Below are 25,171 nucleotides of genomic sequence, written 5' to 3' on the forward strand. Positions count from 1 at the left end.
AGCCTAGAAATAAGTACTTATGTATTAGATTATATGTAAGTGGCCACTCGATTACTTAAAAGTAATGCATATGATGGGAAGTATTTATTAAAACTAGGTACAAGTCATTAGTGGGTTTGTTAGTTTGGGCTAGTTTAGGGCTATATAACAGAATGCTTATTAAGAGCCAGATTTGCTGTAGAAAGTACTAGACGTGGGGACTCAATGATACACCCGCGGCACTAGTTTACGCTCAGTTTATTTGCCTCCAAGGCACAATCTATCAAAATGAACGGGCTAGCAAAATGTGTTAAAATTTTAGTAATGTGTAATGTAGTTATTTCATACATTACTTTGTAATGATTCTTAGTTATGTAATTCCTAAGTGTAAACTACTCTACTGAAGAATTGTATAATTTTTATTCAATTTATATTATAATTCTTTGCACAAAAAGTTATTTTAACAACTTTAAATATTTGTCCATTATTTATTCTTCTTCTTGCAACTTTATGTTAACGGTAGTTGATTCCGTTACTTCTAATTAAATAAACTTTTAATAAAAATTACATTTACAAGGAACAGCAACAACAACTCTTAGCTACCTTAAAATCCTGATTTTATATATAAATATTTATTGATTTCGATTAAGTTTTATACTATATATATGTATTTTTCCCCCCCATAAAACATCATGTGCAGTTTGTTCATTATTATTAAAAACATTGCTGTGTCACAGAGACATGATTTTAATATGATTTTTATTTACTTATTTTATTTAGCAATATTATTCAATAATAAAAAATAAAAAACACAGTTGTATTGCTGTAATTTCAATGATTTTATTGGAAAACATTTTTTCCCCAAGTCATATTTACAATTTATTGCTTATTAATAATTGTTTTATAAAAAGCATTTGAATGATTGGTTAAGTTATCTACACCTGTGTAATGAATAAAATTTTTATTTAAAAAATTTTTTAAATTAATTAAATTGAAATTGTTTAAACTAATAGTGTTGGTATCAACTTTATTTTTAGACTATTTAAATTGTGACAAATTTTACTATATTTCTATATTTTTTCTTTATTTTTACAAAAAATATTGTACTAATTGGAAATTGTGTGCTGCAAACTTTATGTTTGAAAGTTTTTCAAGTTTAATTGTGTTAGAATTTCTAGGAAAACATTATAGAAAAAAGAACATTTGTTCAAGAGAACTGTGCTGCAGTTGTTGCTGTTGAAGTTTAGTTAATATTTAGCACTGTTTTGTGTATTTAGTAATTCTTTCTTTTTTGCGAAAAGAACAAAATTCACTTAATTTTCACCACTCACTCAACATTCCCTTTCCCTGCTGCACTTGCTGTTTCAATTAGGTTGGGAGTAATGTAAATTTTGTGATTTTTGTGCTTATATTTTAAAATTTATCATTTTTATTTTTGAAAGGTACTTTTCGATATAATAGTACTATCAGAAAGTATAATTCTAAATATTTTTTGAAGAACATTTTAAAGTTGATATTTGAAGTAAAAGCTGTTGTTCGAAGTACTTTTAAATTATATGTAATAACAACTTTAAAGGATCCCAAAAACAAAACTACTTATTTAAAAACGGTTCACACAAAGCAAACTTTTTGATTTTACATGAAAGAGAATAAAGTGTGTGAACCGTGTCTTGACTACCTCTTTGTAATCCAGCTACTTAAGTGATTAAAGTAATTATCGTGCTAAATTGAGGAGTAAGTAGTGAGGTGATTTCATTAGAGAGAGAGAGAGAGAATAAAGAAAAATGTTATTTCTTCTTATCTCTTCCACAAACTCAAAAGTTGCTGTGTGTGAACCGCGTCTTAGCTTTCTCTTTGTAAGCGGGCTTTATAAGTACTTATTTAACTCACTATTTGTAAGCAAGCATGGTATGAAAATACATACCTCTAAGGACATAGTCGTTCTAAAATAGGGAGTAAGTAGTGAAAAGTGGTTTTATTTAACTTATTATTTTTCAATATAAGTATTTGATGCCATGCTTTTAGAACTACTTTTATGAAAATTCTATTTTAAGAACCTTAAAGAAACAATTGAGAGCCTTATTTGAAAAATCTTTGGACGTTACGATTTAAAGTACTATTAACGCAATATTATCCATATCAATATCCTTCGTCAGGTATATATTATTCAATTAAACCTTTAAAAATATTAGCTTTAAAAGAATGCTTTGAAAAGCGCCCCATAAGAATGCCTATAGAAAGTACCAAAAATAGTACTTTTTGTTGAAAACTTTTTAATTTGTTATATTTCAATGTTAGTTTTTCAGCGATACTTTTAGAAGTACTTTTATTATTTCAATTAAAGGAACCTTAAAGGAACAATTTAAGTACCATGTTCCTGGGTTGGCAAATAGAATTTTCAAATTGTACAAAACAGCATTAACAATTGTACTTTTTTGATTCCATTTGTACCAAATCATTTTTTTTTTTTTTTGGAAATTATATATCATTATGAAGTACTCTCAAAATTAACAGTTCATCTGTATCTATGAGCCAGATTAGTCATTAGACTAGTAAATAAACAAGTCCATTTTTATCACCAGATTGGTCCATAGACTAATAGGGAGTCTATAGACTCCCTATGGACTACATAATAGAGAAGTCTATAAACTAGACAATAGACCACTCTATAGACAAGACAATATACTATTCTAAAGATTATAATGTTATATATTACTCCAAAGGCAAATATATAGAGATGTCTATAAACTAGATAATAGAATAGCCTATAGACTATACTCTAAATACTAGATAATAGGATAGTCGGTAAATAACGCAAAGGCTTCTTCATAGACTAGTCCCTAGACTAATTTATAGACCAGACCATAGAAAATTCATTAGACTACGCCAAAGTATAGTAAAATGTACTCTAAAAGTCTATTCAAAATAGCACTAAAAATACCCTTAAAATTATTTAAAATCGAATAAAATAAGTCCTAAATAAATAATTGTGGAAAATTATTACTCTGCTTGTAATTTCTTTCAGGTTTCTAAACAATTTTAGATTATTATTTCAGTAAGAAAATGAACTTCAAATTGTACAAAATGGGTCATTGGTGTACCATACCTACCATATTCTAATAGTTTTTAAACGGTACCATGTAAAGTACTATTTATACGTTATTATACAAAGAAGATTTAACATAGTAGGGACTTAAAAAGTACCATTTCAATATCTTTATCTTTTCTCAGGTATCTATTACTCAATTTTTCCTTAATTTAAGTTACTTTTAAAAGCGCTCTATAAGAAGGCTTATAAAAAGTACCAAAAATAGTACTTTTTGTTCAAAATGGTTGACAACACTTTCAGTCAGTCATAGGGAAAGAAATACTAAAAAAATAGAGTTAAAGAAGCTAAAACACACACCTACAATTTAAAGTACAAGAGTAAAAAAACAAAACACAAAATTAACGTAAAACAATAAAAGTAAATGTGAGTTTAAATAAAAGTACTTGGGAATGTTCATATCTATGTATGGATGTATGTGTGTATGGCCGCGTATAAGTGTAGGCATGTATTTACGTAGTTTGAACCAGTGATTAAAATTACTAATATATTAGTAACCAAAATGCATATTTTCTCCTATGCATACGTATGTAATATTAAAATATAAATATATTTTATGAATATAATATATTTAATTGCTCCCATTCGAAATATTTCTAGTATTTTTGCTAAAAATATTTACCCATACAAACTATTGCATATTACAGCTTACAGACAAATATAAAATGTTTTCACATACAATATATTACGCAGCAACTCGCTAACATATTTATAATACCCACATATATTTCATATGGCTTGCCTATAATATTAAAATATTTTCCTACACAAATTATTCGAAGTCAACAATATTGAAGCCATGCAAGCAGTAATATACGAACATGAAATGTACGCAAGCAGAGCATATATGTGCCGACGAAAACACGAAACAAAACGATAGTCGCGACTATCAGGTTACAATATTTTTACTATCAAACTTAAATATTATTTACTATAGGAAATGACTTATGGTCTAAAATTTAACATTTCATGTTGAACTTGAAAAATTATAAAATGTGAAAAATGTATGCAAGATATAACCAAATTTTATTTAGAAAATAATTGAAAACGTTTATATCTATGTATGTTTTATGTATATTATGGGAAAAATGTATGCATAAAATAACCAAATTTTAATTAGAAAATTTTTGAATTGAATTATTGAATGTACATATATATTTATTAAATTTATGTTTAATTTTTATGTGGAGTATTAAAATGTATGTATTTGTATTGATTGTAATATAATTAGAAAAAAATTATATAAATACTTAGAGGATCATATGAATGTAAAAATATATTCAAATATGCAACACCATTTATATCTGGTTTTGTATATACATATGTATGTATGTATGTAAGTATGTGTGAAACAATAACAAAAAACACATTCGTCATAAAAATGACCTGTAACAGCACTTTTCTTTCCTCCTTTTCACTCACATTCCATAACGGTGGATTACGATAGGTCATTTTTTCCCTGAATTCTTGGAGGGAAGAAGATATGTACGTGTGATGCAAAAAGACATTCGTCATAAAAATGACCTGTAGTAGAAATTCTCTTTCCTACTTTATCATTTTACGCACATTCCTTAACGATGGTTTACGCAAGATCCTTTTTTTTCTTTACTTGAATTTGTGGTGGGGAGAAGAGGAAAGAAATATCATTATTATTTAGTCTCTCTCATGCAAATTCAAAAGGTTGGCAATGGCATATGCAAATTTATTAACACCTATATATTTTTTTCTTCGCGCCTGTTCATTCATTATTGTAAGATAATTGAGTGCATGTAATAATAATTTATAGAAATGTGACACATGCATCTGAAAAACATACTTGTATATGTATGTAATACACTCATACATTTTTGTTGTTTTAACCTTTCACAATGTAAAATTACAAAAACAACTTTTTATGTCCCCTCTTAATTTTTTGCCATCCTGTTACAAATTTCTAAAATACCTATAATTTCCTTCATTATTGATCATTTCATAGACACTACTAATGCATTACTACCTGTTTACAAACTTATTGTCATCCTGTTACAAACAATATGTTTAAATATAGCCTGTAAAAACAATTTTTTACATATATACATATTTGAATATATTTTTACATTCATATGATCCTCTAAGTATTTATATAATTTTTTTCTAATTATATTACAATCAATACAAATACATACATTTTAATACTCCACATAAAAATTAAACATAAATTTAATAAATACATACATTCAATAATTCAATTCAAAAATTTTCTAATTAAAATTTGGTTATTTCATGCATACATTTTTCCCATAATATACATAAAACATACATAGATATAAACGTTTTCAATTATTTTCTAAATAAAATTTGGTTATATCTTGCATACATTTTTCACATTTTATAATTTTTCAAGTTCAACATGAAATGTTAAATTTTAGACCATAAGTCATTTCCTATAGTAAATAATATTTAAGTTTGATAGTAAAAATATTGTAACCTGATAGTCGCGACTATCGTTTTGTTTCGTGTTTTCGTCGGCACATATATGCTCTGCTTGCGTACATTTCATGTTCGTATATTACTGCTCGCATGGCTTCAATATTGTTGACTGCGAATAATTTGTGTAGGAAAATATTTTAATATTATAGGCAAGCCATATGAAATATATGTGGGTATTATAAATATGTTAGCGAGTTGCTGCGTAATATATTGTAAGTGAAAACATTTTATATTTGTCTGTAAGCTGTAATATGCAATAGTTTGTATGGGTAAATATTTTTAGCAAAAATACTAGAAATATTTTGAACAGAACCATTTTTTAAATATGCATATTTTTAAATATGAGGTAAATGCATATTTATTGCAAAGTCAAAAATAAAAATATAAAAGCATCTACTAATATTTAAACTCTGGTTTGAACGGTGTATTCATTAATTTTTACATGGAATTTTTACAGTTATAACAGTGTAAATTTATTATTATCATATTTACACTCACACAAATATTTTTCTACATTTGTCAAATTATTTTTTACACAATTAGAAAAAGTTTAGTTTTTTTTTTTATTTAGCGAGGGTGAGGGGGGTAAAGGGTTGGCCGGTGGGTTTTTTTTTTTGTAGTAAGTATGAACGAGTGCGTATAGTTGTACGTTACGTTTAGCCACTTGTCATAGTTAACAAATTTATGAGCAAATAGTCATAAATGACATCATTTTATCAGTTTGTATGTACAATTTATTATGTTCAATTACAAAGAAGAATAAAATATTGTAGTATAAGAGTGAACGGAGAATAAAAAAAGAGTAAAAATAAAAGAAATTGAATTTAAACAGATTTTTTTTCTTGCTTGCTATGAGTCCATTGTATAAGTGTAAGTAAAATAAGTTTTTTCTTTCTTGAATACTGATTGAAATTTAAGGTTTTCTTTAAGTTTTCTGTTTATTTTTTGCTTTTCTTGCAAAAAGGTTTCATTAACATTTTTTGTGTAGATTTTTTTTCTTATTTTCTAACTGTTTTGTCAATGTAATCAAATTGATTTGTTATTTTTTTTAAGAGTATTTTTGTTGTTGTGGTTTTCTTATGAATAGTATAGATTTAGTGGGTAAAACAAGGACAATTTGAAAATTCGAAGTTGTGTAATTTAAAGAGCGTTTTTCCATAATATTTGGGACTCCGGACTCTAGCTATGTTATTAATTCCTTAAGTGACAAGAGAACTAGCAATAAAACCTATTACTAAGGCTGTAAGGACAATTTCTGCCCTTATAATAAGGAGAACTGCCATTTTATAAAAGCCAGATTCGAGACTTTGAAGAGGTCTGTCTAGCTCATAGACTGTTTCCTTAGAAGAAAGGGGAGAAAGGGGCCAACCAACTAAATAAGTAGTGTCTGAGCAAAAAAACTAAGAATCTCTGACTTGTTGCTGGCTATTAACTTGGTCGAATTATCGTGCCTATTTTAAGCACCATTTTATATTTAAGGTAATAATGTAAATTTTTAGAATGACTCTGCAATCAAATTTTCTCCCTAAGATAATTTTATAATTTATTAAAAGAAATTAAAAAAAAAAAATCCCAATTGCATAAACTATTCTCGAAATAGATGTTGTTGACATATTTTTTTCTGCACAATAATTTTTCAGAATTTTTTTTTTCTTTGCACGTCAAATTAAAGTTTTGTGTAATCGTCGTGTTGTCGTTGTCATCACCAACATTGTAATAAAATTATAATTTAAGTGAAACTGACAACACTGCACAACAAAACTACAGCAGCGGCAACGCAGCAATAAACAGACAACATGACAGCAATAGAAATTTATATTTTGTAATTAATGTTAATATTTACATAAACTTTTAATTGCGTAAAAAAAACAGCAGCAGCTAAACTGAAAATGTGCAACGGCAACAATAACAATTAAATTTATTTTGAAAATAAGAAAAAATGGAGTAAGAAGATATAACAATTTAGTTTCATGGCAGCTACATATAATATTTTTGTTGTTAGTAAGTTAGAGTTATTAGTATAAATTAAAGTAAATTAAAAGATTTTAAAGGATAAGTTCACAAATCAAATAATATTGTGAATAATTAAAATCAGCTGTTTTTTTGACTATGTATTCACTATTATAAACATTTAGCAGTTAGTTTTAAAAAAATATATATATCCCACAATATTTATTACGGTTTAAGCTTTGCCTCACCCTTTATTAAAAATTCCGTAACAAATTCATAAAAATCATTTGAAAATCCCATTTTTTTATTTACACTTTAAATTATATAAGACAATCTTAAGTAAACAAGTACTTGCAGATATAAATACAAAACATTCACGTACTTTTTAGATCTAATACATAGAAACATTTAACAATATTTATTCTTAAATTGTTTTTTTTTTTTTTTTTTTTTGCTATTTGTGGAAAGAATAACAACTGCAACAATAATAACAAAAACAAACTGTTAACACCTACGCCCAGTGGCACACATTTTCAAATTCTGATTCTGATTTTAATTTGCAATTTTTCTTTAGATTTTTATTATTTTCTTTCATGATTTGCACACCATAGTAAATGAATATGTTTTTGTTGTTGTTGTTGTTAACTTATTGCACTCACGCATTTACGCGTATATGATGCGTGACGTTTAGCACTAGCATTAAGGGTTTTAAAGGAATGATTTCTTTTTATCATTAAATTTCATAAATTTAATGATTCCTTTTTCTTGCAAAAAGGAAATACTTCCTTACCGGTTTTAGTCTTGACATTAATGTAAAACTCGAACTGTTTAAATAAGAAAGAACACATCTAAATAAATCAGTATTCCTATAGTACCCTATCAGAAATAAAAACTCTAAATTAAACAAAATAATTAGGTTATCAACCTTCCGCTTTTCAAATACTTGAAAAATGACGATAAGTTTCTCTATTAAAGTTTTTTTTTTAATTCTTATCTAAGAACATTTATATTTATTCTATAGTCCAGAAAAGAAGAGTTTTGTAGAGAAATTTTAGATAATTAAATCAAAATTGGCACTTAGCTTTAAGATTAGTAATAATGAATTAAAAGATATTTAAGATCAAACTTAACTAAAAAATATATTTTTAGGATTTTTTATTAAAAAAAAATTAAACTTTAACGATTTCAAACATTTAATTCACTGCTCTTACAATTTCATTTACATTGCATTTAGTAGTAGACCAATATAAATTACAATTTCGCACACATTCAAGAAATAAATAGATAGATAAATTTCAAAGAAGGCAGGACGTATGGCAAATTTCATAAGTGGGGGAAGAAAATATAAAAAAAATATATAAAACTATTTATTATAAACTATTCGTACAAGTGTTTAGAGTGCGTTATTTTTCTCTTCAACAATTGCAGTCTTACGTATGCACATATGTATACATATTTACAAAACGACATACATACATTCGCACATACAAAATGTAAGACAAATGTAAGAATGACGATGGACAGACACAGTGCAAACATTGTGTAAAATGGATACCATGATTTGTCATTCTAACACAGTTTTTATTAAATTGATTGTGATTATATTTGTATGCAAGTAAAATACTTACATACATACATATAGTAAGTAAGTTTATTTGTTGCCAGGCATTTAAATGGAACAGAGACGTGGCATAGCCAATTAAGGGTTTAATTGATGGATTTCTAGTTAAACAATAATATTTTTGAAATTTAAATTCCAATACTTAATCATTACATTTCAGCATTCATACCAAATTTATGTTACTTAGATTTAACATTTGGGGTTTTTAGGATTTGAAATTTTAAATTACCTGAAAATAAAGAAAAAAAGAAAAATATTAGTTTTGGTTGAAATTGTTTTAGAGAATTGTTAATATTAAAATTTTATGAAAAATTTTCGTGTTTTTGAATTAGAACTGAACTAGAACTGATCTAGAACTGAACTAGAACTGAACTAGAACTGAACTAGAACTGAACTAGAACTGAACTAGAACTGAACTAGAACTGAACTAGAACTGAACTAGAACTAGAACTGAACTAGAACTGAACTAGAACTGAACTAACTGAACTAGAACTAGAACTGAACTAGAACTGAACTAGAACTGAACTAGAACTGAACTAGAACTGAACTAGAACTGAACTAGAACTGAACTAGAACTGAACTAGAACTGAACTAGAACTGAACTAGAACTGAACTAGAACTGAACTAGAACTGAACTAGAACTGAACTAGAACTGAACTAGAACTGAACTAGAACTGAACTAGAACTGAACTAGAACTGAACTAGAACTGAACTAGAACTGAACTAGAACTGAACTAGAACTGAACTAGAACTGAACTAGAACTGAACTAGAACTGAACTAGAACTGAACTAGAACTGAACTAGAACTGAACTAGAACTGAACTAGAACTGAACTAGAACTGAACTAGAACTGAACTAGAACTGAACTAGAACTGAACTAGAACTGAACTAGAACTGAACTAGAACTGAACTAGAACTGAACTAGAACTGAACTAGAACTGAACTAGAACTGAACTAGAACTGAACTAGAACTGAACTAGAACTGAACTAGAACTGAACTAGAACTGAACTAGAACTAGAACTGAACTAGAACTGAACTAGAACTGAACTAGAACTGAACTAGAACTGAACTAGAACTGAACTAGAACTGAACTAGAACTGAACTAGAACTGAACTAGAACTGAACTAGAACTGAACTAGAACTGAACTAGAACTGAACAAGAACTGAACTAGAACTGAACTAGAACTGAACTAGAACTGAACTAGAACTGAACTAGAACTGAACTAGAACTGAACTGAACTAGAACTCAACTACAACTGAACTACAACTGAACTAGAACTGAACTGAACTAGAACTCAACTACAACTGAACTACAACTAGAACCGAACTAGAACTGAACTACAACTAGAACTGAACTAAAACTGTAAATCACTATGTATATTAATATAACCAATTATTTATGCCCCTACTCCGAAAATGTGAAAAGGTCCACCTTTGTTCTCAAAATATGAAGACAAAATCCAAATTGTGCGTGTATTCATAATAAATTTAATTGCTGCATTTAAATAATAGTTTCTATAAAAATTAACACACTACGAACAAATACATTTATAGAGAAAAATAAATAAATAAAACCCCAGCAATCTTGTATAAATTATAAAGTGCGAGTATGAAGAATAAATAAAAAATAATATTAATATGTATAAGAACTAATTTGTAATTATTTCAAATTAAATTCCAGAAATTACAACAATTGACACGACTATTTTATTGATTTGAAATAAACCATAAGTTTATGACAGCATTAGGAGAGAGAAAAGGGAAATAATTTAAACAATAATGTAATCAAGTTATGAGTATTATGAGTAATTTAACAACTACAAGAAGTAAAAAAAATGAAAATGGGTTTAAAAAGGGTTCTTAAATATAAAAAAAATAATAATTTTAAATATATAAATTTATATATAAATATGTAGTTCTAATGACTAGAGGGTAATTTGAAAAGCATTTTCATGAAAAATAAAATAATAATAGAGTATAAATAAAATTTAAATGACAACCTAAAAGTAATGAAAGAACTTACGTCAAACAAAAACTAAAAATAGCAAAATAATATTGAAAAAAAAAATCTCAAAATTAAAAATAAAATTAAACATTGATTACAATATATCAAAACAACGAAAAGGGTGTGTGTGTGTGCAAAAAAAATAAAAAAAACAATATCCACAGTATCTATGTGAGATCATTTCTTTGAGGGGGTGTAACAACAAAAAAGAATTTCGAACTAACATCACTATGAGCACAAATTGTGAAAAATTATCGAAAAAGCTACAATATGGAAAAGTAAAAACTTTGTTGCTAATTATGTTGTTAGTATTTATTGTAAACAATCCTATGTAGAATGTACATAGGATTTAAAAAATATAGGGTTTTTGCACAAGTACATACATACATATATTGTACATTGAACTATATACTGTTTTTTAGAGTTGATGTATGTAAGCATGGTAGTAATATTCTGGTTGTATACATTATAATTTGGATTAAAAGCTTTCAATTAAAACAACGAAATTTTTTTTAAAAAATGCCCATATACGAAATAAACATGAAAATATTTTTTATTTTATTTTTGTTTTTCCTTTTTGCTTTTACGAATTTACAGAAATACACTCAAAAGTCAATGAATTTTCCACAAAAAGAAGGAAAAAATAGAAAATTCGAGAAACATATTACTTGTTTATTCAGACTTAATTAAGAAAAGAAAACCAAGTAACATAGAATAACTTAGTCTAATTTTTGATTGTAACCAACATAATGTTAATTCAACTGAAAAGATTTTATATGAAATCAAACTGCGATAAAGTAGAACTGAACTGAACTAGAATTGAACTAGAACTGAACTAGAACTGAATAGAACTGAACCAGAACTGAACTAAACGAACTAGAGAACTGAACTAACTAAACTGAACTAGAACTGAACTAGAGAACTAGAACTGAACTAGAACTGAACTAGAACTGAACTAGAACTGAACTAGAACTGAACTAGAACTGAACTAGAACTGAACTAGAACTGAACTAGAACTGAACTAGAACTGAACTAGAACTGAACTAGAACTGAACTAGAACTGAACTAGAACTGAACTAGAACTGAACTAGAACTGAACTAGAACTGAACTAGAACTGAACTAGAACTGAACTAGAACTGAACTAGAACTGAACTAGAACTGAACTAGAACTGAACTAGAACTGAACTAGAACTGAACTAGAACTGAACTAGAACTGAACTAGAACTGAACTAGAACTGAACTAGAACTGAACTAGAACTGAACTAGAACTGAACTAGAACTGAACTAGAACTGAACTAGAACTGAACTAGAACTGAACTAGAACTGAACTAGAACTGAACTAGAACTGAACTAGAACTGAACTAGAACTGAACTAGAACTGAACTAGAACTGAACTAGAACTGAACTAGAACTGAACTAGATAACTAGAACTGAACTAGAACTGAACTAGAACTGAACTAGACTGAACTAGAACTGAACTAGAACTGAACTAGAACTGAACTAGAACTGAACTAGACTGAACTCGAACGTAACGTTAAAATTGTATAATTTTGTTTCTTGCAGGACCAATTTTATCCATTTTTATGTCAACAAATTTCGAGTCAAAATTTTTATGTTATTTTATCTTGTAATAATTATAAATCGTAAACATTTTGCATAATTTCTCCAAGTGTATTTAAAACAACAACAAAAATATGCATAATTTTTTGGCGTATCTGTAACTACAATAACAAAACAAATACATATGTATGTATTTTTAACAACGCAAATATTATAACTTTTAGGTATTGTACTGTACACAGTATTTAAATATAATCGTATAAAGTACTAAATATACATACATTGTAGTACATAGTGTGTGTGTTGGTACTATTAATAAGTACTTAAACGCCAACTGTGCAAATATTCTACGAGTATGTAGGGATGTATGCATGTAAAAAAATTAAATATATATAGAAAAAATAAAATGTTTTAACAAGTATACAATGCGATTTGTATGAATTTTTTTTTTTGGCAAAATAACCGAAAATAAGCGCCCACTTTATTTGCAGTGTTTATAACACACATACACATCAATACGAAATGATAATAAAACATGAGAAAAAAATTAACCACAATATAGTTAACAACAAATAGTTTTGCTTTTTATTATTGCTATAGTTGTTATTTATTCAAAATTTTGAAATAAGGTATGAAATGAAGGTTATCAATAAGATTATTTGGGGGTTAACAAAAAAAATGTTTTAAATAAATTTTGCACGAATATTTGTTTGTTTAATGGTGTTTTAATAAAAGTAAATTTAAATGTTTGTATGTTTTTTTTTACATTTCATTTTTATATGTTTTATATGCCCTGTGTTATTTGTTGTTTTTTTTTTGGGGGTTAAAAATAACCTTGAAATATTTTATTGGTTACAATATGAGGAATATTAAGCGAAAAAGGTGTTAGGCTGATGATAGATTTAAAATTACAAGTATTAAGGTTTTAATATAATAACAAAAAATATATATATATTTATTTATATTTCTATTTTTAATAATTTACACAAATTATTTGCTTTGAGAGAGTTCATTGTATGTGAAAATATTTTAAAATTTAAAACCTACACATTTATGTGGTTTGCTGGGTTTTTTCAGTTAGTAGCTTTATTTGTTGTTGTTTTTTTAATAAATAAGTTTAATGAGGGCTAAATTATGATTAAGTATGTTGGTAAGTATTGAAAAATTTTATAAATAAAACCAAAGCAAGAACTTTCTAAGTGGGATAACCTGGCACTTTTATACTTTTCGTATTCCAGGCCCTACTTAGGACCAAATTTTGATGAATAATTTGGTATTTTCATAAAACGTACACATGAATGGCACTTTTCACAAAAGCAGAATTTACAAGCATTTTGACAAACTTGGTACCGATTGAACGAGAATGTCAATAGCTTTATTTTGCGTTAAAAACTGGTATAAAGCAATTAAGAAATCATACGAAATTTGTCCTATTTAACTAGGTTTTTTTTTTCCTTAAATTGACCTTTTAAAGGTCATTATAACTAATCATTTCTAATTATAGGGTATTTTATATATCTATAGAAATTTTTGTAAATAAAAAAATGCTAAGGGGCAAAATTTTGCTATAGCTGTTGTATGAAATACAACATTTTATTATGGTTGTAAATACGTTTGCCAAAAAAAAAATCTAAAAAGTACTAGAGTTGAAATTTTGCTTATGACTGTGTCATATTTTTGGTTTTTTGTATGAACAACCCACACATTTACTCTATACACAAATAAATGACATGAGTTTAACGCCAAATAATATACAAAAATATACACTCATGAAAATAATTTTTTGCGATATTTTTCTTTATGTTGTCAAAGCAAAAAAAAAAAAAAAACAAAAACAATTTAAAATGCGAATATCTTTTAGTAAATATGTATGTATCTAATGCGATACACACACACACATTGGGGAAGCAGCTTAAGTGGATTGTTTTTTATTTTTTTTTTTGCGTTTGTTTTTTTTTAGACGAAGATTGAAACAAATTTAGGTCAACAAAATGAAATGAAAATGACAAATACTAAATATTATTTATATAGATATTTAAAAGTTAATTTGCTAGTGTTTATGATAATTACATTCACATATTATGGAAGATTAAATATATAATAAAAAGTGTTGTAACATTAACAAACTTTTTCATTGATTAAAGTTATTTTATTTACTTATTACAGATAATATTAAAAAAAGTTAAAATTTTAAATGATTGTAAATTTATTTTAAATCTACTAACGGAGTTCTTAACATTCTGTATTTTTTATAAAATTTAAATTTGTGGTTTTCTTACATTTATTAAACAACATGTGCTACAACAGTAACCCCATTCTAATTTATTTTGAAAAATTTTTTTTTTTCATATACAAAACATTTTTTTAAATACATATATATTTATCAAATGTCTTTGAAATGTGATTGCCGGCTAGCAAAAATAGCAAAATATATTTAAAAATAGCCTTAGAAAACTATTTGGAGAAAAACATTGTTTTTCTTTAATAATAAATTTTAGCATGATTTAACTCAACTCAGACATTTAATAATATAAGCAGAAAACAACAAAATTAATTTATGTTGTTTTTTAACTAAATTATAGAGACTAGAAGCTGCAATATAAAAAATGTGACAATTTTGTCATGCGACCTAATTGTTAGACAATAAATAAATGTTTTCCTTCTTTTAATTTATTTAAGGTGGAATGATTAAATCAAATGATTCAAAATTATTTGAAATTATACATGAAAAAATACTAGATGATTTTGTTAGTAAATTACAAAATAAAAGGTCAATTCTAGTTCAGTTCTAATTCTGTTCAAGTTCAGTTCTAGTTCAGTTCTAGTTCAGTTCTAGTTCAGTTCTAGTTCAGTTCTAGTTCACTTCAAGTTCAGTTCTAGTTCAGTTCTAGTTCAGTTCTAGTTCAGTTCTAGTTCAGTTCTAGTTCAGTTCTAGTTCAGTTCTAGTTCAGTTCTAGTTCAGTTCTAGTTCAGTTCTAGTTCAGTTCTAGTTCAGTTCTAGTTCAGTTCTAGTTCAGTTCTAGTTCAGTTCTAGTTCAGTTCTAGTTCAGTTCTAGTTCAGTTCTAGTTCAGTTCTAGTTCAGTTCTAGTTCAGTTCTAGTTCAGTTCTAGTTCAGTTCTAGTTCAGTTCTAGTTCAGTTCTAGTTCAGTTCTACTTCAGTTCTAGTTCAGTTCTAGTTCAGTTCTAGTTCAGTTCTAGTTCAGTTCTAGTTCAGTTCTAGTTCAGTTCTAGTTCAGTTCTAGTTCAGTTCTAGTTCAGTTCTAGTTCAGTTCTAGTTCAGTTCTAGTTCAGTTCTAGTTCAGTTCTAGTTCAGTTCTATATCAGTTCTAGTTCACTTCTAGTTCAGTTCTAGTTCAGTTCTAGTTCAGTTCTAGTTCAGTTCTAGTTCAGTTCTAGTTCAGTTCTAGTTCACTTCTAGTTCAGTTCTAGTTCAGTTCTAGTTCAGTTCTAGTTCAGTTCTAGTTCAGTTCTTGTTGAGTTCTTAATTCTAATTCAATTTCAATTCAATGCAATTTCCGGAACCGGAAATATTTTAATTAAAAATATTCTTATTTTTGAAATAACAACCAATATTGAAAAAACGTTGTTTTGTAGTTATTTTTCTCAAAATAAATTTATTGTATCTTATTTATTGGCATTAAACAAAATTATTATGAGTACATAGGTACATATTTATATTAATTTATAAGTTTACTACACTGCGTATGATTAACAAAAAATGCATACAAATTGCATTACACTTCTTAAATCAATAATACTCATACGCCTCAGTAAGCAAACAACCGCTGCATCTTTACATGAATTCTCAGCATAGTCGGTATAAAAAATCAATAAATTAAACAATTTAGACAAATATGTAAGATACAAGATATGTTATTATTTATGAAAAATACTAATAATGCCAATTTCAACAGACAGAGCAAACAAGAGGAAAAAAACAAGACGACAAGACAAACAAATGGCATTAAATCAAAATGATGTGATATTTAACGCGTTAATATAATTATACATATATTTTCAATTTAAAAATAATAATAGCACAGCTAACAAGAATGAAATATAATAATTTAAAGCAAATTAAAATAATTTATTACAAGGCAGACATTAACACTTAAATACATAATATACACACACTTACAAAACAAAAGTTGCAGGCAACATAACAACAACTACAAAGTCAAATAAGTGACAATTGCATTATTATAGTAAGCCAATTTGCAAAAGCATGTAGCGCGGCACAAGTAGACTTTTGTATTTTAAAACAGCCAACAACACAAACAACAATGTCTTGTGGATTTTAAAGCAAAATGTTGACCCACTCATTTATGTCGGCAGCTTTTCATTTTCCGTAAACATAAAACATATTGCTAACTAACTAACTCACTAACATCATCATGATCATTATAATCATCATAGTACTGCACACACAGACACACACACATACATGATGTTTGATGTTTATAATAAACATTCATCATCTTATGCACTCATACTTAGCCATTTGTTTTTGTATTTTTAAGATTTTAACGCATACATTATTATTTGTAAAAAAACACGCACGATATTCGCATATAAATATATATTTCCTCATGTTTTTGTTGGTGGCCCTCCTCCCTCTTTGACACCCATTTTGCGACACCCTTCTAAAATGCAACATAATGCAACAGAAAATTGATTTTAACCCTTGAAAGGGCTAAGTTTCTATAAGAAAACTTCTTTTAGGGTCGGAAAATTATATTGTGGAAGTTGCAAATGGAATGGTGAATGTACCCTTCTCTGCAGGGCAAAAACGGGTAAATTTGGTAACCTCATACCTCCTAAACTAAAAAAGGTACTACCAAACTTTAATACCTATTGTTGTAACCTAAAAAATAAGCGGACAAGTGTCTGTTACTTTTTTGAATTTAGGTCCTTATGGGAAGTAAATGGATAATGTAAGTAATGGGCGAAAATGTACTTTTTTCATAAAACATTCGGTTCTATTTATGGACTTATACATACGAATACTTAATGATGTTCTCCCTGTACGATTTTGCAACTTTTTGGAATAAAATGTGTATTTCGTTAAGAAAAAGTTCCAAAAAGGGATAAAAGCGATAAAATTTTAAAAATTGGTACATTTAGTAACACTAAATATGCTAATGCGATAAATCCGTAACAAAGTACTTTTTTTTGGTACTTTTTCGTTCTTCAACTGTTATTTTTTGAGTTTTCTATAATATTGTATTTGAGAAATGAGAATTGTAGCGGATTAAATAATAATCTATAAAAGGAGATATTTTGGTACTATTTTACTCTTCAAAAGGTACTTTTTGAATTTTCTATAATAAAATGAAAATCTATAAAAGGGGACTTTTTAGAACTTTTTCGTCATTCAACTGGTACTTTTTTGATTTTTCTAAATTTTTGAACATAGAAACATTCTAAAAATCCATAAACGGGAACTTTTTGGTACTTTTTAGTTCATTAACTGGTACTTTTTGATTCTTTTTTATAATATTGATCGTAGAAATATAAAATTAAACACTCAGCATCCTGCAGAAAAGGTAGTATATAAAAGTGCACTTTTTGGTACTTTTCGTTCTTTAACTGGTACTTTTTGATTTTTTTGCAATATTGAACATAGAAACATAAAATCGGACATTTAGCATCCTTATGGAATGAAATCTTATAATAGTAGACTTTTTGGTACTTTTTCGTTCTTTAACTGGTACTTTTTTTTAAATATTAAACCTGGAAACATAAAATTAAACACACAGTATCGCGATGAAATTGTTGTCTATAAAAGAGCACTTTTTGGTACTTTTTGTTCTTTAACTGGTACTTTTTGATTGTTCTGCAATATTGAACATAGAAACATAAAATCGGACATATAGAATCCTCATGGAATGAAAATTAATAAGAGTAAACTCTTTTGGTACTTTTTCCTTCTCCAAATGGTACTTTTTTAATCCTTTTTTAATAATAAACCCATAAACAGAGACTTAAGTATAACAGTCTAAAGGACTAAACTATAATATTCTAAAAGATATGACATTAAATATGATTTTAAAATTTCTCGAAAATCTATCTGAGAATCTTGAAAACATGGGTTAAATATATTACAAAATGTTTTTAATAGTATAGAGTGTAAATGTTCATTTGTTTATCTATCTGACACTGTTAATTGGTTGGTATGATGAATTTTGTGTAGTTTATTTGTTGTTTTATTTAAATATCTATCTGTGTGTGTATATGCTGTTTATTATGAAAAAAAGTGCTAATTATCATTTTAGTTTAAATGACAAAATGTCTGTGACGTTAGAGATTTAAGTAAAAAAAAAAACAACTAAAAAATTAGAAAAAATCTAATAGAACTTGTAATAATTATGTTTGTTTTTAGCTGCTCTTCTGTAAATAGTTTCTTTCTTTAGCTTTCTTGTTATTTATTTCAAAATTTCTTTACATATTTTGTATATGAACTTTTAATTAAATTATTTTTGATTTGTTATGCAAAATGAGTGTAGGCGTGTGAAATTAATATAATTTTTTAATTTACGAATACTACAAAGGGGCAGTCACCTGACAATTCTAATAGAATAATAGAATATTTAACGTAAATGCAGTTACTAAATATGTATGTTTTAGTATTGTTTAGTTAATAATTTATTTGTTTTTAATTATTTTTTGTTTGTTAGTTATTTGTTTTGGTGCTATTTTTATCAGTTGCAAATATTTTGATTTTTGAACTTTAAATTGTTGGTGGTTGGGTGAAAAATTGTTGAAATTTTTCCATTAATTCACACTAAATTTACGATAAGATCTTTGCTCTCTCTCTGTATACCTCTCTCGCCCACTCGCCCATATTGTCTTTACGATAAGATTTTTAAACTACACGTGTGGTCAAATGTTTTGTCGTATTAATTGTTTACGATATTTTTTAAATTTTCGTAAATTTTTAATCTGTATTAAAATTAGCAATTTTTTTTGTAGTATTTATATAAAAAAAATGGGTGTGTTTGTTTTGTGAGTCCTAATCCAGAGCGTAGTAGAATTTTTTCGAAATTTTAACTTATCGTTAAAAATTCTCATTCATTTAGTTTTATTAGTTTAACAAAATTTTCTCTCTAATTTTTATATAGTTGTTTACGTTTAAATGAAATATTACATATTACTATCTGCCGTGGATTTTGGACTTAGTTTGGTTTTTTATTTATTTAGTTTTTATTAAATCATTTCACTTTCATTAGACATTGTTGTTGCTTTTTTTTTTGCAGATAAGAAATTTTTTAAAGTAATAAAAAATAACAATATTATTGTAAAATATAAAACAATACATACATATAAATATTACAAAATGGTTTGCAAAAAGCTTATTTTAAACAAACCCTTAAAAAACGTATGATTTTTTTGTTATATAATTTCTTTAAGAAAGAACAGAAAATACTAGCATTTTAAAATTTTAATATAAAACTCAATTCTGTACATTTGCAAAAGTTGCGAACTGGAACTGTACATATGTTATAAAGCAATATAACCCTTTTAATTGAATGCACAATAGCTCTGAATTTCAACACTAACAAAATATATTTGGATTATAAATTAAAATTATGAGAATACTTATGTAATACGGGTGTCCCGAGAACCACTTTTTGGAAGGAATACCTTTAAAACAATGCGTTTCAATGGTATTAAATACATACCAGAAAAAAAAAACAATTTTTATGGAAATAGTCCTCAGTTCCCTACCTGGGATTGAAAATCTTGATCTCAGTACAATATGTTCAAAATAAATTTTTTGATTATAATATGCAAACAATATGCCTCCCCAACCCACTCAAAATTACAGAATTTTTGAGACCCATTTCGAAAAATTATACTGAGGTCAGGATTTTCAATCGCTAATAGGGAAATCAGGACCATTCTAAACAACGCATCGATTGAAATATAAGTTTTAATTTTCATAAGATAACCTACTCTGTGGTATAATCATAAATAGTAAACTTTTCAGACGAAGGTTTAAAAATTTCAAACTTAAAAAAATTGTTAAACTAATTTTAGAACTTTTGGAAAATTTCCATGAGATCCATGTGAAAGATTAGGTCATACCTCTAATAGTTTTGCAGTATCTGCGATTTGAGAAAAAAAAATTTTCGAAATTATTTTGAGTAATAAACCATAATTCTTTACTGTTAAGCATTTTAAATTGAAGAATATTATATTTATAATAATGGAAAATATATCGTCACCTAAAACGCAAACGGCCCTATCTAACATTTTTAAAATTTTACAGGAGAAGCAAAAAACTATTGAAAATGAAAAGTTTGTTTCTATCAACGCGATTTATTTGTAGTAAAAAAACAAATTGTTAAATAGTGAAACCTATCAGTTGTTATGATAGTTGACAATGGCGTATAAAAAAGTGGATAAATTGGACTTTTTACCTTTAATATTTAAATGTGTTTGTAGATAGGGCCTTTTGTTTTTTGTCAATAAAATAGCTAATTTTGGTCGGAAGAGTTCAATTTTTTGTGTGGACATTTGTTTTGATGCAATACATTATAATCAACAATGAAATCGATTTTGAATTTTTGGTTAGTTAGGGCCGTTTTGCGTTTCAGGTGACGATATATAGTTTTGTGAAAGTAAAGCTATTCAATAATCAAGGTACTATTGAATAGTAGGCCAGACACAAATTTTCAGCTCTATCGGTGAAGAACTGTCGGAGTTTAAGGGTTATTCAGGCTTTTTTTCAAAAGAGTGAAACTTTTCATCTATTGGTCCTAGCAAAAAGTGTCCAAAGCTGCTTAGAAAGCTATGTCTTCGCTGTTTCTAAAATAATTTTTAAAATAAATATTTTTTATATATTTTTTTTCAAAATCGGCCCTTTTTTTTTTCCTCAAAAGAAAGCTTATACAATTTCCTTTAAGGGCTTTATAGTCGCTTATTGGGATATCTATCAAAATATTACTCAAGAATAAGATTTTTTTCAATATATTGCACTTATTTTCCCCTATTTTTCAAAATTGATAGTTTTTTGTTTTTGCTCAAAAGAAATCTTACACCATTTTCTAAGAATTTCTTTGTCAAAAGTAGAGTAATAATAGCCCAGGAAATTTACATAGCTAAATGATAGATGGTGCAGGGGTTTGTCTTGGGGACTTAATTAAGGGGTTAAATGTCAAAATTAATACGCTAAGTGATATATTGGGAAACAAAAATCTGTTTTTTTTACAAATATTTAGCTTATTGTAATTCCTATAACTTCGGACTATTTTTGCTTATTATTAGTTGTTTTCGATCTACATTGCATTATTTTTCCATTTGTAAATCTTAATATAGATTGGTCGGATAACAATCGAAATTGTCATGCAATGTCTGTCCATCCATAATTTCAGATTGCGCCAGAGGGTAGAATTTGAAAATCTACATACTTAAAGTAGTATTCCCATCAAATTTTATCAAAATCAGACTTTGTAGCCATTTCTTAATTTTCAAAAAGATAAAAACACAATGGTATATCGAGGGACTATATTCAATAGTCTCTAAAAAAACTGTTTTTTATCTAGTTCGTGAACATTTTTGAATTTTTTCTTCTACAATATATTTTTAAGACCCTATTCTAAATCGTTATAGGTATAAAAATAATTTAAAATTTTGCATTATTTGCAGAATTATTCACTTTCACTTTATATCAGATAGAGCTTTTTTTCTACGAAAAATTTTTTTACAACCTTCAGATAGAGAGTTTTTCATAGAAATATAAATTTTTTATTTGATTTAATATCAATAAATATTATATTTTATGCAATTTAATAAAGTAATATAAACCAAATTGTTAAAAAAGCAACAGATTATAAGGTTTTGATCAAAAATCGATGTTATATGATTAAACACAGCAATAAAATTAATCAAATTAGTATCATAATGAGCGATATCTCGAAAACTATTAAACCGATTTTAAATTTGTGGATTTGTGTTCAGCATGTCCAAATTAGTAAAAACACTTGTTTTACAACAGAAAATTATCCAAAATAGAAATTGCTATAAAATTGCCAAAAAATATTTTTTTCTTTTAAAATTTATGTTACTGATGCGGGATAGTTTGGTGGATATTTTGCCATCAAAATCTTATTTTCATGAAAATGACAGATAGAGACTATTGAATATAGTGCCTCGATATAATTAAATATCATGTACTATAGCTCAAAAACTACTAATAATATGCAAAAATAGCCTTCAACAAAAATTTAGGAAATTTAATTTTCTATAGAAATTATAATGGTATCAAAACGCTTACGAAGCATAATAAGTTAGATATTCCTATAAACAGATTTTTGTGATCTTTGATCGCTAATGTCTCGCTTAGCGCACACTTTATGTAGTATTTAGGATGACTTTTAATACCTTATTAATAGTGGTAAGAAGAAGCTATGCTTTAGTAACCTATTTAAAATTTGGCTTATTTTCCTGTGTTACAAATTTAAAACTATTTTTGTAAATTTCTTTTGTTTTATAATTTTTTTTTTCTAACAAAATTTAATTAAAATTTTGTTAAAAATTGTTATATAAAAAATTTGTTTTGTATGAAAATGTTATTAATGCATTATTATTGGTTTATAAAGTATATTTTTCTTATACAAAATGCTAATATTAAACCATCAATAACTATATTAAACGTTTATGAAGACAATGTTATAAAGTTATTAACCCAAAATATAAACAAATCAAGGTTGAAAAAAACTGAAAAGTTGTTCACCCGAATTGTCAAAATTTGACAATGTTTATAATTTTCTAACATTTGCAGGTGTACAAAATTTTTACTATAATTAATTTTTGGTAATGTATGTATTTATAACTTGTAATACTAACCTTTGAGATAGAAAATAATTGGTTAAAAATTGTAATCCAAAGTTTGGCTGAATTTTTGCGGTTTTTTTATTAAATCTCCGGGGTGAACAAAGAAATAATATAAAATTAATCCAATAAGATAGTTATATGGCAAAGGTAATCCCAAAGAGAGGTGAACAGCTTATAGTTGTTTGAAATTTCCGTTAAAATTTTGATTTTTTTAAAGTAATTTAAATCTTTAAAATTGATTTTTTTTCTTTAATTTAAAAATTTGTTTTCCAATTAAAAAAAAAACTGTTAAAAACCAATTATTTCATTGACAACACAGCACCAATGATATATATTTTTTTTTGATAATTTTTTTATAGTTAAAAAAAAGTTACACCATAAACTTTAAACGGCACATGTTTGTTCCAGGCGTGTTTATTTGTTTTAGGGGTATTAAAGGGATATAAATTTATTTTAATAATTTTTTTGTTTGTTTTTAAAGTAAATAGGTTTTTATATAATATGTTTTAAAACAAAATTTTTATTTTTAATTATTTTATTTTAAAAAATTTTTTGTTTTATTTATAATTTTATTTTGTTTGATTTTTTTTTTGTAATAAGGCACTTGTTGGTTTTTATTTTTAATTTCTGTTTTGTTTTATTAATTTCTAATAAATTTTGTTTTTATTTTTTTTTGTTTTGAAATTTAGCTAAAGAAAGACACAAAAATTTATTAATAATTAAATGACACTTTTATTTTCTTTTCATATTTTTTTTAATATTGTGTAATTTTCTAATTACTTTGAAATTTGTTTAGTGTAATTTTGCAAAAATTTGTTTGTGTGCGCTTTTTTGTGATTTTTGTTTTTTATTTGTTGGTTCCAACCGTTTCCGAATTTTTTTGTTTTTCTATGTTAAGCGTTATATTACAAATATGTAACTAATGCTTTTATGATCAACTTAATGTTGCGAACCACCAACCAACTACACCAAAAATTATTTCAGTTTTTTTTTTTTACTGTAGTATTAGAGAGCACTAAAAAAACATAGCAGAAAAAAAAAGAGAGAATCGCACATTTTGAACACATATAGATACACACATACACACACACTCCTATACGATCGTTTTGCTAAAATTTTAGTTTTGGCGCAGCTACTGCCAACGATTTTAGCAGTAGGTCTGCCTCAATAAGAAAATTTTTACGAATTTCCTACAACAAAACATATGGTTTCGATTTTTTTTTACATATAAAAAGTGAGTGTGTGAGTGTTACACACTAACACAAATACACTTAAGTTTTTTTTTTTCTTTGGAGCGGCTGCAGAGTGTTTGTGTGTTTTAAATTTTAGCCACTTAAAGATTTTTTTTTATATTTGCAAAAATAGAAGAAAGACGACCGATCACCACAAGTAAATAGAAGAAGACACCTCAAAGTAATAAAGAGATAAATACACACCAAAAAAAAAAAAACACGCAAATATTTCTCTTACATTTGTATATAAATAAATAAGCGCGCGTTTTGAGGCGTTGCGTCGTAACGTCACGACCTACCGACCGACTAATGGCAGCGATACGAACCAAATTGCCAAAAACCTTGATACCGATCACCAAAAATTACAAAAACAACTAAAATTGGAAATAAACACACACTCATACACA

At 26.7% G+C, this 25,171-nt stretch overlaps 1 protein-coding gene across 4 annotated transcripts in view; it reads right to left on the minus strand.

The window, feature by feature from the left end:
- LOC119599824 (sex determination protein fruitless) overlaps positions 1 to 24,067 on the minus strand; it is an 88,145-nt gene extending 64,078 nt beyond the window's left edge. For all 4 annotated transcript variants that reach the window (XM_037949726.1, XM_037949725.1, XM_037949722.1 and 1 more), the window contains exon 1: positions 23,545 to 24,067. The gene's annotated coding sequence lies outside the window, so the exon portion shown is untranslated. The remainder of the gene's footprint in view (positions 1 to 23,544) is intronic.
- Between the last annotated feature and the right edge of the window lie 1,104 nt (positions 24,068 to 25,171).

This window comes from Lucilia sericata, unplaced genomic scaffold, assembly GCF_015586225.1.
Source record: "Lucilia sericata isolate MDLA Ls3-8-SP2 unplaced genomic scaffold, ASM1558622v1 Contig000089F_arrow, whole genome shotgun sequence".
NCBI classification, from domain to species: Eukaryota; Metazoa; Arthropoda; class Insecta; order Diptera; family Calliphoridae; genus Lucilia; species Lucilia sericata.